Source organism: Bicyclus anynana, chromosome 11 (genome assembly GCF_947172395.1).
Source record: "Bicyclus anynana chromosome 11, ilBicAnyn1.1, whole genome shotgun sequence".
Taxonomy (NCBI): domain Eukaryota; kingdom Metazoa; phylum Arthropoda; class Insecta; order Lepidoptera; family Nymphalidae; genus Bicyclus; species Bicyclus anynana.
In genome coordinates, this window is record NC_069093.1 from 11,937,787 (window position 1) to 11,955,576 (window position 17,790).

At 36.3% G+C, this 17,790-nt stretch overlaps 1 protein-coding gene across 1 annotated transcript in view; it reads left to right on the forward strand.

The window, feature by feature from the left end:
- Positions 1-17,790, forward strand: part of LOC112051514 (pupal cuticle protein 20-like) — a 127,341-nt gene that overhangs the window by 71,689 nt on the left and 37,862 nt on the right. The window lies entirely within an intron of this gene.

Below are 17,790 nucleotides of genomic sequence, written 5' to 3' on the forward strand. Positions count from 1 at the left end.
ATTTCGTGCGGAGTGCGGCGCGACGGCCGTTTCCGTAGTCCGCACCGGCGGCGCAAACGAAAATCAACTGCATTATACGCTAATATACATATAATCGGAAATCTCCTGCTTGGGAAGCGAGCCTTGACTTGTCTTTAGTCTTTTTACTATCTCCCTGACACTTTCAAGAGCTTTTATTTGTTTAGTTCGTTGCAGATCAGCTTACCATCAGTTTTAGTTGCTGACTTAGTTGCAAACTAGTCCATCATTTACTTATAGAAATAAGTAACTCGTTCATATGGGACAACTATGTAGTATATAATCATCATCATCATCATTATCAACCCAGATTCGGCTCACTGCTGAGCTCGAGTCTCCTCTCAGAATGAGAGGGGTTAGGCCGACAGTCCCCCACGCTGGCCCAATACGGATTGGCAGACTTCATACACGCAGATAATTAAAAAAGTTCTCAGTTATTTCGGTTTCCTCACGATGTTTTTCCTTTACCGTTTGAGACACGTGATATTTAATTTCTTAAAATGCACATAACTGAAAAGTGCGTGCCTCAGACAGGATTCGAACCTACACTCTCCGTAATCGGAGACAGAGGTCATATCCACTGGGCTATCTATATAATATATAGTTATATATAATTTCAAAAAGCTCGTTTTAGTACGCTAACCAGCTTACCATCAACCTTAATTGCAGCCTTCATTTATAGTACAATAAGCGTGGATAGCTAAAAGCTATTGCCTTTATTTTATCTTTTTTCAAGAAGTTATAATTTTGTAGTTCAACGTAGATCAATTTACCATCAGTTTTGATTGCAGCTTAGTCCTTTATAAAGCAAGAAACTTGGGAAACTAATCTTTACTCGTCTTTACTTTAAGCGGATAAACAAATGAAGCCCATGCAAATATCTCCGTTATACTTTTCAAGAAGTTACAATAGGGAATTTAAGCTAACATATCCTAATAACTATACAAATCATGCCCACGTGGAATACTGGATGCATTTCCGCGCTGGACAGCCAGGCTAATCCTTTGCGCAAAATTGAGCCAGCCCTTCTGTCACCAGAAGTTACAGTTTTTAGTTCGATGCATTTGCATAATTAGCTTGTAGCTGCAATTGCAAATCATATAATATTGTACTAATAGTGAAAAATAGAGCACAAAGAGTTGCAAGGAAAACTCAAACATTTATTGTACAACTCTTATGTCTTATGGCCTCCAAGTTATGCACGTTAGAAAATTTTGCCACAAACCATTCCGTCCCTATTAGTTCTGCTTTGAAAACGTATTTATTATTTATAATGAGAAAATCATAATTATCTATTCTGTCTTAATAATGAGAAAGTACATACTTTCGAGTAACAAAAACACAGTATCGTTGACCCACTGCACTATTAAATATTAGGAGCACTAACAATGAACAAAGCACCATAAACTTAATAAATTATAATACTTAAATTCGCGTTTTGTATCTTCTAAACAATCTTTAATACCCCAAGAGGCTATTATTGCAAGACTTGATATCTTTTTAAGTGGCACCTTGCGATTTTATTTTAAGGGTCGGATGGACGCAGCCTTCACTTGGAGGACGAAGGGGTGTAAATATAACCATCTACACGCACCCCCATAAAATATCCTTTGAGTAAAGTATTGTTATGAATTTGGATACAAGATTTTGCTCTTTATCACAGGTAATATAATAATTTTTATCGTATTTGAGAACTCGATTACGTTGTTGGTGCCTTTCTCAAAGTAAACTATGTTATTAAGAGCGAAATGTTCGTATTTTAAAGATACCTAATTACGATTACTAATTAGTACTGGTTTATTTTAATGTATAACCAAACCGCATGGATTATGACGCGTTCTGGAAATACTAACTAAATATTTTGTGACCTAATTAGATATTATTGCATTTTTATGACGCATATGATCCATATTATACTTTTTTGGCCCGTTAATGAATAATATTCCTGTTATATTATAAAAGAAAGAGGTTTGTACGTTTTTACTGATTTCACGCAAAAACAGATGGCCATTTTTTTTGTACAAATCTACATTCATACTAATATTATAAATGCGAAACTAAGTCTGTTTGTCTAGTTAATCTATTAGATTTTCATAGCTAATCAGCTGAACCAATTTTGATGCAATGTGGTGTAAAGATGAATAGAACCTTAGAGAAGAACAGATTTTACTTTTTGTCGCAACATTATAAAGAAAACGGGGTGAAATAGTAGTTTATCTTTATGAAACTCCTTCTTTTTTTATTGGTATTAAAACTATCGGGTGGTTGTTGAATATTATGAGATTCAAGACATTTTGAAATTCTACCCCAAAAAGGAAATTAAAATTTGTCTACAAAAATAAATTGGCAATTCTTCAAGTTATAATATTGAAAAGTGGTTTAATATTAACATAAAACATAATTAACTCACATTAGTTTAAGCAACCTATAAGTCAAATTATAAAATATAATATACTAGCGGACGCCCGCGACTTCGTCCGCGTGGAACTCGATGTAAACTTTCAACTACTCCTACCCAACTCTACCCCTACCCTACCCTACCCCTACCCTACCCTACCCCTACCCCTACCCTACCCCTACCCCTACCCTACCCCTAACTTTTCCTGAATTTTCTTTGCTATAAACCTCACGGAGCCCGAGACCTTTCCAACGAATGCAAAACCGTGGAAATCGGTTTGTGCTTTCTGGAGTTATAGCGTCAGGAAGGAAAACCCGACTTATTTTTATATAGTAGAGAAGATAATATACGAGTAACTATAAATATTGTTATTCTATCTATTGTTTTATTTGCTTGTAATTCTAATGTTGCTCTTGCCTTCGACTAGAATACTCCAAATAGCAAAATTAACAATCCATGGAGGTCTGGGAAAACTAGGGTCTGAATGCGTTACTTTTTGCGTTTACGATCATCCCATAAAATACTATGTTAGAATGGAAAGCTCTTATTTCTTTTGCATTGAAACTATCGATCATTCCGCTCGATAAACCCAATCAAGCGATTTATTGAAAAATTATGATGTGAAAACTCCATGAAAATTTATTTTTTATAATATGGTTTAATAAACTATGAGCTTCCTGCTTTTATTACCGTTAATGCATTTCCATTGGACCAAGCAGCAGTCTAATTCACTAACTTGACGTTTGTGTACTAACATTGAGATACCAAAATTAAGATTCTATGTAACAAATATCATTCGGTGCCTACTGGTGGATATCATATAGTAGATAGATGACATTTCTCAATTGATTTAATTTTTATTTTAAGAGGTTTATAACGATAATAAAAATAGTGAATAAGCCAACAAGCCTGTTCTCTAACTTTACATACACAAAAATTACCAACTAGCTACTGTTAGTGATTTTAACGAATCAGGTGAGATTGTAGCCAAGGGCTTACTTGTGAACAATAATAAAAAGGCGAGACTTTAGAGATAAGTTGTTTATAATTAGAATAGTAGAACGTTATGAAAATACTAAAACTGGCAGTTTATTGCTTTTAGAGTTTGAGCCAACTTTGAGCCGCTAGTGCATTCTCGTTCCTGCTTTATTACTTTCAGCAAAATTCATTAGCAAACTTTCAAGCTTGCACTTTATTTATAGGTAAAATGTTTGTTGGGTAGTTATTATAGAATTTTTAATTTTAATACGCCAGAGTGTAGAAGTTTGAGAAATTGAATATTCAGTTACATGAGAAACCTCGAGTTCCTTAGGAAAACTTCTATAAACTATCATTTATACCTGGATGTATTATTTGAAAATATTTTCTGGCAAAAATTTTGAGTTGACTCTAACCAAAGTACTTTTAATATTTTACAAACATTAAAAATACTAAATCGAATTTTTTTAAAAGTAAATTACAGCTTTCTAGTCATCGATCTCCTTATAAGAGGTCAATGTTTTAGTACAAATAAATCTAATTAAATATCACGTGTCTCAAACGTTAAAGGAAATACATCGTGAGGAAACCTGCATACCAGAGAATTTTCTCAATTCTCTGCGTGTGTGAAGTCTCCCAATCCGCATAGGGCCAGCGTGGTGGACTATTGGCCTAACCCCTCTCATTCTGAGAGGAGACTCGAGCTCAGCAGTAAGCCGAATATGGTTGATATAAGTCAATTACAAAAATAAGAAAACCAATGTCGAACAAAGGTTCGACAATTCACAATATTTTTCAGGACAACGCAAACTGTAACCAAAATAAGACCCTAGAATGGTAGAGAACGACCTTGAGTGGAGTCACGCACTTGTGAACGTTGTGTGTAGTGTTAAAGGATCATTTGACAGTTAACAACCTTTTCCACTCAAGTCACTCTCCCCGTCTATCCCAAGTAGGTAACCCATAAAGAATTACACAATAAGGAATGTGGACCGCTTGAATGCCACTAGCATAGCATGAAGCCGAGTCGCAAGTCGTCCCGCCAGTCGATTACTTACCCCTCTCTAACTCCCCACTCTTTACGGAAACAAGTCGCGCCACCTGACGTCATATCCGTCTCAGACTACTTTTTCTCACACATAATTATAAGTTTATTTTATTTTAATAGCCCACTAGGCAGGCCAGCTTCCTCCACACGACCAACTGAAACTGTCACAGTGGACTGAGAATTTTTACTGAAAATTTCTTAGACGAAAGAAAAATTTAGTATTTTACAACCCGATCCAGGCTTCTTCTTCTTCTTAACCAGGACTTTGTAAATCCGAAGCCACTTACATGGCTATCCGATGGACAAGGTAGGCTTTACGTTGCAGGCTCTAGAATAGCGGTACCGGGGCGTTTTAGCGAGAGTAGAAGGAAGGGGAAAGGGAAGTGCGCTAGGTGGGCTAGATGAAAAGGGATGGAGGACAAGTCTCTAAGGGTGACTCTCAGGGTCTCTCCTTCCCCTCCAGGTAGATAGCTGAGTCGCACAGAGGGCTTAGAGGGTCGTTTCTTGTTGTTTATGGGCCGAGTACCAGTCCTTAGGTCCGTGACCGTGGTCATCGTGGTCATATACACGTTCGGATGACGTTAGAAAATAACTATAGAAAGAGAAAGATTGAATAACTTATTTTTCTTGTGTACGCATTTCTTTATGGACATAATCAATTGTATTTCATATATTACTACAACTGATCACAACTTATCGCATATTGTGCAAAATACAATGCATTTTGTATTTCGCAATTATTCAAGTTACATATTTTGTGATGTTGTGCAAAAACTACCTACTAAAACATGCGCTTAACTTTAGAGCCTCACAGATGGTGCCATTTTATAAAGGCTCCATTCCCTCAGGAGCTCCCTTTAGGAGCCCTAGGGCTTGATTCTTGCAACCCAGAACTCACCGGTGACGTTGTTGCTGTCGCATTATATAACCTACAGTACAACAAATTCATAATCAGTGATAGGCGCTTTTAGCTTAGACTTTGTCATCACTTAGCCTTAGGTGAGATGGCAGTCAAGTTACTTAACTCAATTTCAACTTAACCGATTTGTTACTTCGATATAGACCATTCGCTTTGAGTTATTGAGTTTACATAATTCGAGGAATGCATTGTGTTTACACCACAATGTGGTCCTCGAATTGCGCAAACTCAATACCTCCCAGCGCCTGGTCTAATATGTACTCAAAAAACTACAGCTGGTTATGAATCAGCGCACAAAGATCTGCAAAGGGTCGGTATGGTACGGTTTTCTTAACGATTTTTAAAATGCGCTATGACTAAAATGCGAGTATATTTTCTAATTGAACTTTTAGGTAAAATAGGCTCATTACATTAGATAAACATGTTATGGTTTTATCACGGTATATCATGATGTGATAATGCAACGTACAAAATGGTATTACAGTGATAAAAGGTGGCGATGAGAGTTGTCAAGGCTGATATCTGCCAATTTCCCAATGTCACTCACTCGCTAATTGGTAAAAACCACTTAGTAAGCTCTGCTATCACCTTGGTTGTGCGATAAAAGCTATGAATCTATATAAACTTTCAGTATTGGTATATAGTGCCGTGATAGCCCAGTGGATATGACCTCAGCCTTCAATTCGAAGGGCGTAGGTTCGAATCCAATCAGGAGCATGAAAATTCCAACTTTTCAGTTATCTGTCTCAAATGGTGAAGGAAAAACAACCTGCATACCTGAGAATTTTCTAAATTCTCTTTTAGTGTGAAGTCTGTCAATCCGCATGATGGCTATTAGTCTAACCCTTCTCATTCTGAGAAGAGACTCGTGCTGAACAGTGAGCCGAATATGGGATGTTAATGATGATATAGTGAAACCACGAGCAACTTTCGTCGTTAATGAATTTTATAATACATTTGCTCGTAAAGTATCTCTTATTTCACCAATTTCAATATCGTAATGTATCTCATTACGCACATGTGCCGTAATGGGATGTAAAATGCACATTTGCCGTAATGTAAAATAAAATGTTTATCGTCCGTTTAAAAACAAACGGTTCTTTTTAAATCTTAGCAAAGAGTTTATGTCAGAAAAATGTTCAACATTTTTTGAATAAAATTAACTTTGTGAGATAAAATATATTAAATAAACATTTAATTCTTTAATTTTAATAACTTTAACAATAAATGACAACCATTTATCTATAACGGAAACACAAAAATATTAATTTACTTTATTAGTAATACTGGCTTTCGCTGTATGTGCAAAAATTAGAAGCGTATCAAAATGTCATCATATGGAAAACAGGCAAAGATGCAAATTCATTTTCAGAAAGTGTGTTCAAAGTGAATTTTGTCATATGTGCGCTTTGATAATTACATTCTGAATGAAATACGTATGCAATCATAGTAAATGTATCAATCTGCACCATTTCGAACGAAGTCTTCAATCAAATTTAAGAATATTAATGCAATTAAAAAATTGAAAACAAAGACAAGTGATATACCAATCTTCTTAAAAGCAAAGGTTATTGGCAGTCTAGGACCACGGAAAGCTACTTAAACAATCTAACCTACATGTGTTATGAAATTTGGCTGGTTTGTAAACGTTTAAAACGGTTATGTATCTACTTATTAACTTATATACTTACACTTAAGTAAAATATAACAGATTACTTCGACATAATACAGTGCAGTAAAGACGATCTGTATATATTATTTCTTTTCAATATAAGGTATTTATTAGTACATTTTGATATGTATTTTATTCATTATTGTAGGTATTTGTGTAATATTGTTTATGTATTAGGATGTAAATTATTTGTATGTATGTGTATTACTAATACTATGGTTATTTTTGTTTTACGCCACCTGCTGATGTCCTTAAGTTTTCCTAAACCGAAGGTTGCCTGGAAGAAATCGCTACTTAGCGATAAGGCCGCCTTTTGTATGCTGATCTCTTCCTAATTTGTTTTTTATTTCACTTGTTTTTGTCTTTGTGGTGTGCAAATAAAGTATATTTATCTTATAATATTATTAAAATCCGTACAATATAAATGTGAAAATAAGTCTGTTACCTTTTTACAGATCAATCGCAGAAACGATTTAAAATGATTTTATTATAATTTAAAATGATTAAGGTGTAAGTCAATAGATTGGCAACTTCGTTCGTAACACTCCCGATGTTGCGCGCGGGACGGGGGGCGTGTACCGATGAATGAAATACTCACGACTGATGCATTTTACTTCCCATCCGCGCAGTCTATCCCCCCGATGCCCACACACCATGGGAGTGTTATCAACGAACTTGCCAGATAGTATGTAAGTCCTGAAAATTGGTAAAATATATCTAAACTAAAAGGAGGTAAGATTTGATAATTTGTTACGATTTAACTCAAATATTAACTAATTAAAAAAAAATATTTTACCATTAGAAAGCTTCATTTTCACCAAGTAGCAAAGTTTACATTAAAGAACAACGCGAGTGAAACTGCGGGGCGTCTGCTACTTGGTAAATATAATCTAACATAAGCCTCAACAGCTCAACGGTAAGAGCGGTCGGATTCATCACCGAGGGGTGGTGGTTCGATTCAATCTATTGCCGTTAGCCACTCCTAGCACAGTATTTCCGTACTAGTTGGAGGGGAATGGGAGTATTGGTCATATTATTGTATTAAAAAGAAATGTGATTCAAGAATTTAGAATTTTTAGCCGTTTACTAACATTAGGAAAATTGAAAATCTTTCACGTATAGTTTCTATACAAAGTTGTTGTTTCTATACCTACTTAGTTTTCATACAATGTTCACTGTAATAGTTCAATTAGACAATATAAACCTATAAAGAACAGCATACGAGGACGTGAATTTGAATTTAGAATATTAAATCGTTGGCAGATTCTTCCTCAATACAACTTCCCAAGTCTAATTTTAAGTGACAAACGTAAGCGGATGTGATGAATACAAGCTTGTGTGAAATCGCTAATTATATTGTGATATGGTGATAACAAAACAAAATTCGCAGTCTTCGACGATTTTGACGCCAAATGTCCATTTAGTTTCTCCAAAATCACGACTATATTGGACGTAGTTACCTATAGTATGAAGTGGAGTTCATTCAACCACCTAGGTCATCTAGAAGTGGGTAAACATTTTGATCTAACTATAAATTATATCATTTTAAATATTTCGGTTTTTAGATGTAAATATCTCATCTGCTTATGCTGTAGGTATGACATTTGGGAATCAATAAGCTAACGGTATATCAAATTTTCATTTGTTAAATATATTTTGAATTATAAAGAAAACAAAAGTAGTCAGTCCTCAATGATTCGTGTAATACTGGATGGCTTTCGTTCGTTTTTGGCGATAAGCTGTCGCGTATCCAATTCCGCTAAAGCTTGTGCCTTGGCGTCAAGACAAAAATACAAAGTACGGCAGTAAAATGTCGGCGACTCCGGAAGCGGCCTAATCAGTAGCTACGCGATGCGGTTAGCATGGGGAACAGGGGATCGATGCCAATTGCTCCTGACTCCTCCCGTCGCTGTCTGGACTACACTGTCAATGTTGCTACGTACAATATAACGACTACTTGACTGGGTGAAGTATGATTACGTTATTCGCACGTATCTGTATCTTCTTTCTTAAATATACAGGGTGTCCCGTGATCCGTAATAAATGGATAAATCACAAAATATGGTATATACACCACTTAAGTATCTTAAAACCAAAACGGGACACTCTGTATAAAAGCGAAAGGTCACTCATGACGAAATCTCGGAAATAGTTGGACGTAAGTGCAAAGTTGAAATTTGCCAGGGAGATAGTTTATTCTAGCCACAAACGGTCAATTATTCTCAAGTTTCTGTAACACCTACGACTTTAATTGATCGTGTGTTGGTCACTACGCACATGACCGCATGAGCCGCGTGGGTGCTGCCATTTTCACTGAAGAAACGTGAGAATAATTGACCGTCAATGGGGCCCATTACAAATAATAGACGTCCGCTAAGTACATATTTTGCGACAGGGCCGGATTAAGGTCTTCTTGCTAGTTTAAAGAAAAGGTAGGCATTAGAAAAAAAATCGAGTTCGCTAGTATTATACGAGTATATGTGGTCGTGTATGTCTCACTTCTTGCGACGATCTACCGCCTAATGGTTTGAAAGATATCGACATATAAGGTGGCATTATATGTGTTTCAGTTTTAGAAGCGGCGTATGGTATATTCATTTATCTTAGCTATTATTAATAAAAATCGTTTTCTTTCTGATATTTATTTAAATATCGTTTTGTTACTAATATTTTTCTAAATTTTAAAAATATATTTATCATATTACAGCCTATTTTTTTTATTTTGAGGTAACCTTTCTGCTGGTCATGAAAACTGTACGAATCTTGATCAATTAGCGTGTTTGTTTAGTCTTTACTTTGTTTAGGCTAAGCTGAGATTAGCCTAAAGATGTGCCTAAACTAAGGTGGCAGGAAATTTCTAATTTCGTAAAATGAGTGCCTAATTTGATTGCCTATTAAATCAACCTAAGTATTCATAACACAAGAGGTTCGCTTGAATATAAGCGGGATATTGTTGTACTCATAATTATTCTGTAGCTAATGTTAATTTTCTTGATAAAACATTGCCTTTACCATGCGATAATAGTATGTACAATGTACATTGTACAGTGAGCCGTCATAGCCCAGAGGATTTAACCTGTGCCTGTGCGAAGGTTCGAATCCGGTCTGAGGCATGCACCTATACCTTTCCAGTTACGTGCATTATAAGAAATTAAATATCACAGTGAAGGAAAAACATTTTTATTTCTTAATTCTCTTAATTCTCTACGTGTGTAAAGTGTGCCAATTCGCATTTGGCCAGCGTGGTGAGTTAAGGCCTAACCCTTCTCATTCAGGGAAGAGACTCGTGCTCAAAAATGGGTTACTAATGATGATGATGATGATATACAGTGACATGCTCAAGATTTTTAACTAGAGTAGGCGTTTAGGAAATACGAGTATTTATAAAAACGAAAGGACACTCATCACGAAATGTCGAAAACAGTTTGACGTACAAATTTGACAGGGAGGTAGTTTATAGTTAGTACACATCCGCAAAGAATGGACTTTAGGGAGAGTATATACAGAGATATTCATTGTTAGCTACATGAATTTTTCTTTCTTTGGAACGGTACGGAAGATTGAATTTAGATGAAGGTAATCATCTAAATTCCATACTTCGCCGCTAGTACTTACCACTAATTCCAGTACATGTTCCAGTGTTAATCAACAATTTTCTGGTGCACCAACTTGCAAAGGTCAGGTGTGAGTAACTAAGCCGTTTATAATGTCAACTAGCGACAGCTTGACATCGTGTGACCGCTCGGCGTCACATTTCAATTTTCCAGATCGATGGCTATCTGTGATCGTATCTCTTGTATAAAATTGTGCTTTAAGTGCAGTGTTGTATCAGAAACAATTCGATCATATTTAACACAAGCGGAACCACGATAATTTAAATTCTAAAACAAGCGGAACCCCGCAGTTTCATCCGCGTAATTCTTATTTCCGTGGGAATACGGGGATAGCTTAAATATAGCCTATGTTACCCTCTGATAATGTAGCTTTCCATTGGTGAAAAATACAAACGAAAAAATCCTCTTTGTAATATTAGTGTAGATAAAATCATGTTTTTTTTTAATTCCTAGCAAGCCAAACATAATTGGATGACTACTGGTTTAGCACCCCATTTGCTAGAAGTTAAGTTAGTAAATTGAGCATATGTGGCTCAGATTGAGTGACACACGGTAACACTTGTGGTAAGACTTGTTGCTTGCATACACTGCGATATATTGCTCTATAGCTGATGATTGTACAGTAAATGCTTCATTTACACGAGCAGCACGTTGTCAACAGCAGAGGCAACTGCTACCGATGTTTCGGCGACAGTCGCCGACAGTGGCCTGCGGCGTTTCGGCGACAGTCGACTGCAGTCGTCGGTAGCATTGCCTCTGCATTGGCAACGTCTGCTCGTGTAAATGTACCCTTACAGAACGGGGGCCAGCTACTATTAGCATCATCATAATCAGCCAAATTGGCTTACACTGGGCTAGGCCTTTTGTAAATACACTAAACCACGATCCCGAGGCATCCAGCAGCGTCTTGTTATCTGCCTGAAGTCATAGGTCCACCTAGACCACCAACATACACTGCACTTTCCAGTACAGGCCCAGCATTCCAGCATCTTGGGTCCATCATCTCCTCGTGCATAACTAGCATGAAATATAAGAAAACATCTTCCATTCCAGCTCTTTCGGTGACATCACACTGACACACTTAGCTACGAGTATCAATAACAGCGCGTATAGTTTGGAACTAAGCTAAAGTGCTTATTGGAACTTCCTCAATTGTTAAATTGGTCTGTCACCCATATTCGATCTTACCGCTGATTCACTGGGAGAAGAGGGCACTGGATTTGGAGCACGAATATCTTGGCGCTATCAAATCAGTTGGCGTTTTATTACGCACGTTGCATTTTGAGAATTTAACGGTTAACCTCTGATGTTTTTAACAGTCCAATAGACTAAACTAAGAATTTTTTTTTCCTCAATTTATAACACCTGAAACTTGGTCAGCTCATGTTCCTACTATAGGTATTTGGACCTTTACTTTGGAAGGTAGGAGGTTTGAAGGGTTCTTCCATTGTCCAAGAAAAGAACGCAATTTTTCTATCAGTTCATGTCTTATTACAATCTCATTGATTTTTATTTTATATTATTTATATTTGATTGATTGATAATATTATATATTAATATTTTTTTTAATTAATAAACGAACTTATTTTGTTGGTGCATACTCGACTGACTTATTGCGTGTAGATTTGGCACAAGCACAACCTTCAGAACTTCATCATTATCACCCCATATTCGGCTCACTGCACGAGCACGAGTCTCTTCTCAGAATGAGAAGGGTTAGGCCAATTGTCCACCACGCTGGCCCAATGCGGATTGGTAGAATTCACATACGTAGAGAATTAAGAAAATTCTCAGGTATACAGGTTTCCTCACGATGTTTTTCCTTCAACGTTTGAGAAACGTGATATTTAATTTCTTAAAATGCACCAAAAAGTTAACTAAATTAAGATTGAACTTAACCCAGTAAAAATTTTAATTAAAAAACTTCAACCGACTTCCAACTCAAAAATTAACCTAAACTAAAAAGCAAAAAATAACATCTTACCTATGTGCTACCTTTTGATCAGTTTGAAGGCGGTACCATATTCTTATTTCGCTTTATTACTGCTGGACATACATACAGCCGAACGTAGTACCTCCTCCTTTTTGGAATTCGGTTAAAAATTTCCTCAATTTATAACACCTGAAACTTGGTCAGCTCATGTTCCTACTATAGGTATTTGGACCTTTACTTTGGAAGGTAGGAGGTTTGAAGGGTTCTTCCATTGTCCAAGAAAAGAACGCAATTTTTCTATCAGTTCATGTCTTATTACAATCTCATTGATTTTTATTTTATATTATTTATATTTGATTGATTGATAATATTATATATTAATATTTTTTTTAATTAATAAACGAACTTATTTTGTTGGTGCATACTCGACTGACTTATTGCGTGTAGATTTGGCACAAGCACAACCTTCAGAACTTCATCATTATCACCCCATATTCGGCTCACTGCACGAGCACGAGTCTCTTCTCAGAATGAGAAGGGTTAGGCCAATTGTCCACCACGCTGGCCCAATGCGGATTGGTAGAATTCACATACGTAGAGAATTAAGAAAATTCTCAGGTATACAGGTTTCCTCACGATGTTTTTCCTTCAACGTTTGAGAAACGTGATATTTAATTTCTTAAAATGCACCAAAAAGTTAACTAAATTAAGATTGAACTTAACCCAGTAAAAATTTTAATTAAAAAACTTCAACCGACTTCCAACTCAAAAATTAACCTAAACTAAAAAGCAAAAAATAACATCTTACCTATGTGCTACCTTTTGATCAGTTTGAAGGCGGTACCATATTCTTATTTCGCTTTATTACTGCTGGACATACATACAGCCGAACGTAGTACCTCCTCCTTTTTGGAATTCGGTTAAAAATTATGTGCGTCAGTTTACTTGTAAGCTGTCTTCAAGAAAGTATCTTAACGTAATATCAAGTTTACTTATTAAAGTTAAAGAGTTATCGAAGCTTAAGCAGCTGTAAAAACACTTCGGAAATGTGTCTAAATGGTCCAACCTAGACACAACGGAAACAATAGTTAACGTTACATAACAATGTACATACAACATCTATACATTTATAACGTCTAGCAAACATATAATAACAAACTCTATGTTAATACTAATATTATAAAGAGGAAATTTTGTTTGTTTGTTTGTAAGAATAGGCTCAAAAACTACTGAACCGATTTTAAAAATACTTTCACCATTCGAAAGCTGCATTATCCACGAGTAACATAGGCTTAATTTTATTTTGGAAAAAATAGGGTTCCGTAAGATTTTTGTGTTTAAAAAATCAACCAGAAAGGTACGTGTAGGGTAGGGATAGGGTAGGGGTAGGGCAGGAGTAGGATAGTGGTAGGTAGGGGTAGAATTGGGGTAGTTGAAAGTTTACATCGAGTTTCATGCGGACGAAGTCGCGGGCGTTCGCTAGTATCAAATAAAAAGGAATAGGACAAAACAAGTACGATCACATCAATTGATTTAATGATAAATAAACTCGGCTGAGTGATTCAATGGAAACGATTCAATACCACAAACGATTACTTGTGTACAAAGATATATTTCATAATAAACTTTTATTACTTCATGATCAGAAGTAAGTAGAAGGATGTGATCGCTGAACGACTCGTTGTAATAAAAAATCTGGTCAAGGGCAGGTTTTTTTAATTCGTGCGAGGGATCCGTATGTATTATTCAGTATATATCAAGTAAACCTTGCTTTTACACCCACGACGATACGTAATAGGGTATATTATATGTATGTGTTTGGGATGTGAGGATGTTTTGTACAAATCAATATCGCTTTTCTACAAAACTACTAGTTTGATTTTGATGCGGTTTTTTAGTGATATTGTTGTATTTGAATGTGCTTATATCGGTATGCCTAAAACAACTGATCTTTAGATGGTTTTCAGTGTTCAGGTAATTGACATTTCCATAGGAAGAATTTCATGGTTATTCGAAGTTGAAAGAGGTTCTGTTCTCCTAAAAAAAATATAATTTTGTTGTTTTATCGGCAAGGTCTTAGCATAACTTACTATATCCATTACTGAGAACTATATTATAGTCAAAGTACGAGTAAAGATTATTTTGCTGTCTAGGTACACTAGGCAAGAGAGTGGATAATAATAATAATAATTATTATTTCAAATCGTAGAAAACATTATTACTTAAATTAATAATTCAGTTCTTTGCCTTTCCATTCATCTATACTAATATTACAAAGCTGAAGAGTTTGTTTGTTTGTTTAATTGAACGCGCTTATTTCAGAAACTACTGGTCCAATTTGAAAAATTCTTTCAGTGTTAGATAGCCCATTTATCGAGGAAGGATATATTATCCCTATTTTCCTATGGGAACGGGAACCACGCGAGTGAAACCGCGCGGTTACTATCGAATGTAAATTCCGATTTGTAGATACAACTACGTTATTTTCTTTATTAAAACTCCATTGAGTTTCGATGTTTAATGTCACTTTTTTGTAGTGCAACCGTACTTTTAACAATGGGAATCGTGTTAAATATTTTTAATGAACTCGTTCCGTATGGCCCACTTGCGAGGCTCTTGCATATTGTTAACATCATTATGTTTTTCTCGCTGTTATTAATAGGCGGTAATTGTTCAGATATGTTGTTCGGCGCCTTTTGTGTCAGTCAGTTAATGTGTTGGTAGAGTTACGGTGAAGTATATGCTATTATTTTTACTTGACATTCAGTTGGATTAAGTTTTTCTGATGGTTTTCTGAAATACGGTTTATAGAAAGAAGTGAATATATTTTATGTTCCTTTTTGCGTATTTCAATGTTAATTAAATTTAATATACGTACGAGAAGCTGATTCCACAATTCGAAACCACGCGCTCCGATTCCGGAGGGTGGGTTCGAATCCGGTCCGGGGCATGCACATCCAACTTTTCAGTTATGTGTATTTTAAGAAATTAAAAATCACATGTCTCAAACGGTGAAATAAAAACATCGTGAAGAAACCTGCATACCAGAAAAAATTTCTTAATTCTTTGCTTGTGGGAAGTCTGCCAATCGGCAAAGAGTGGTTGACTAAGTCCTAACCCCTCTCATTTTGTGAGGAGACTCGCGCTCAACAGTGAGCCGGGTTGTTAATGACGATGATGATGATGATGATGATATTAAGACAAAGGTGCACGACATTCAGCCATCAGAATATTATGTAGTCGCATCCTCCATGCAATTGAATCTTTCAATGCCCGAATTTCAAATATAAATTTCCTTCTCCAATAATCGTTATGAGTCCTGAGGGTAGACCGAGCATATTTGTATCTATGAAATGCACGGCACTGAGTAAGAAAAGTGATACCGTTTATTTATGCTCTAGAAACTGCCCCTTTTCGTATCATCAGCCTTCCTTACTGCATATGATTCATCATGGACGATGGACCGATGGACGTCCACTGCCTTTTGCATAGACTTCCAAGCACCACGTCCTCGAGCCATTCAGCGGCTCCCAGCAACCCGCTTGATGTCTTCGGTCCACCTAGTGGGGGGTCGACCAATACCTTACCTAGGTAGGTAAGGTATTGGTAAGCGCAGGTAAGCGCAGGTAGGTACCTGCGCTTACCGGTGCGGTTGCCATTTCAGCAGCTTGGACCCCAATGTCCCTTGGATCTTCAAACTGCCTTGCCTATTGCCACTTCAGCTTAGCTTCGCGACTCTTGGGTCTTCTACAGATTTCGCTCTATCCGCTGAGTGACCTTTAGTCTTCTTATGAGGCCTAAAGCATATGCATACGAGGTCATAAAACCCAGGCTACGCCACTGGTTCACACACGTTTACACTCACAGCACAGTAGGTTTTACTGTGCTCACAGGCACACTCACCTGTTGTAGGTATGATGCGCGCGCGCACGCGACACCGCATCGCTCGTGGACACGTACTTAGCGAGCAGCTTAACCTTCACGTGTTGTTACACGGGACATTATCCATAGGCTGCATTCATTGTACTGAAAATAAAGTATTTTTTATCAGGTCTTTTAAGAAATTAAATATCAGGTGTCTCAAACGGTGACGGAAAACATCGTGAGGAAACTGGCTTACCTGAATTTTCTTAATTATCTGCGTGTGTGAAGTCTGCCAATCCTCAATGGGCCAGCGTGGTGGACTATTTTCCTAACACCTCTTATTCTGAGAGAAGACTCGAGCTCAGCAGTGAGCCGAATATGGGTTCATAATGATGATGACCTAAAGTGCTGGTCCTAAAACAATCATCTTGTTGTGATAATCTGTTAGTAACTTCCTACCGTAAGAAATACAAGAAAAAAATAATGCATAAGAATTAATTAAGATATCAGCCTACATACACACCGGGCACACATATGTGTGTGTATCCAGTGCCTGAATAAGAGGAAGTAAAATATTTTACTAATTACCCTCAGGAAGGTGCTGTGTATAGCCGCTCCCCGTCAGTTTTAATATTTTTTATCAATTTCCTATCAGTAGAGTGCACAAAGTTTTTAACTAGGGTAAGTACATCACATACAAACAACAATATGTAAAATTCCTTCTCCAGATACAGGTTTCTCATGTTGATGAATCATTTAGTCATAAGCATATGTAACAGAAGGTGGGTGGGTAATAAATAGGCAGTTTATTTTCGCATCTATCAAGTGCACATTACTTTCCCTGTAGTTGAAGATAGAGGAAAGGAGAGTGTACAATTATAAATAGTAAAGTATATATTTACGTCCTTAGATGCTTTGCCCTTCATTAGTTTTATATGAAGTTTCTTTTTTATCTCGTGGAATATTTTTAATAAAAGAATATTTAGCTTTAGATTTCTTATTTATGTTTACGCCAAGTTTCTGCGCTTTAAACTTTCGATCAAATATATAGTTGGGTTAAGTTTCAACTTGAAAAGTGCCTTTTGAAGTCTCACATTCTTAGAATGAGTTTTTTTGCATTGAAAGATATTTGAAGAAAATGCATTTAAAAGTATCCAATGTTTGAATTTTAATTTTTAATATTTTCCGCAATTTACTGACATCTTAATGAATTATATACTGCTTTCCTTCACGAACCATTCTTTCTTTTGGTGAAAACAGAATAGAATCATGGTATGCTAACGTCACTTAGACCCGGGAAAATTCTTCTACGTAAGTACGTGTCATATTAAGAGTAAGTATAATAA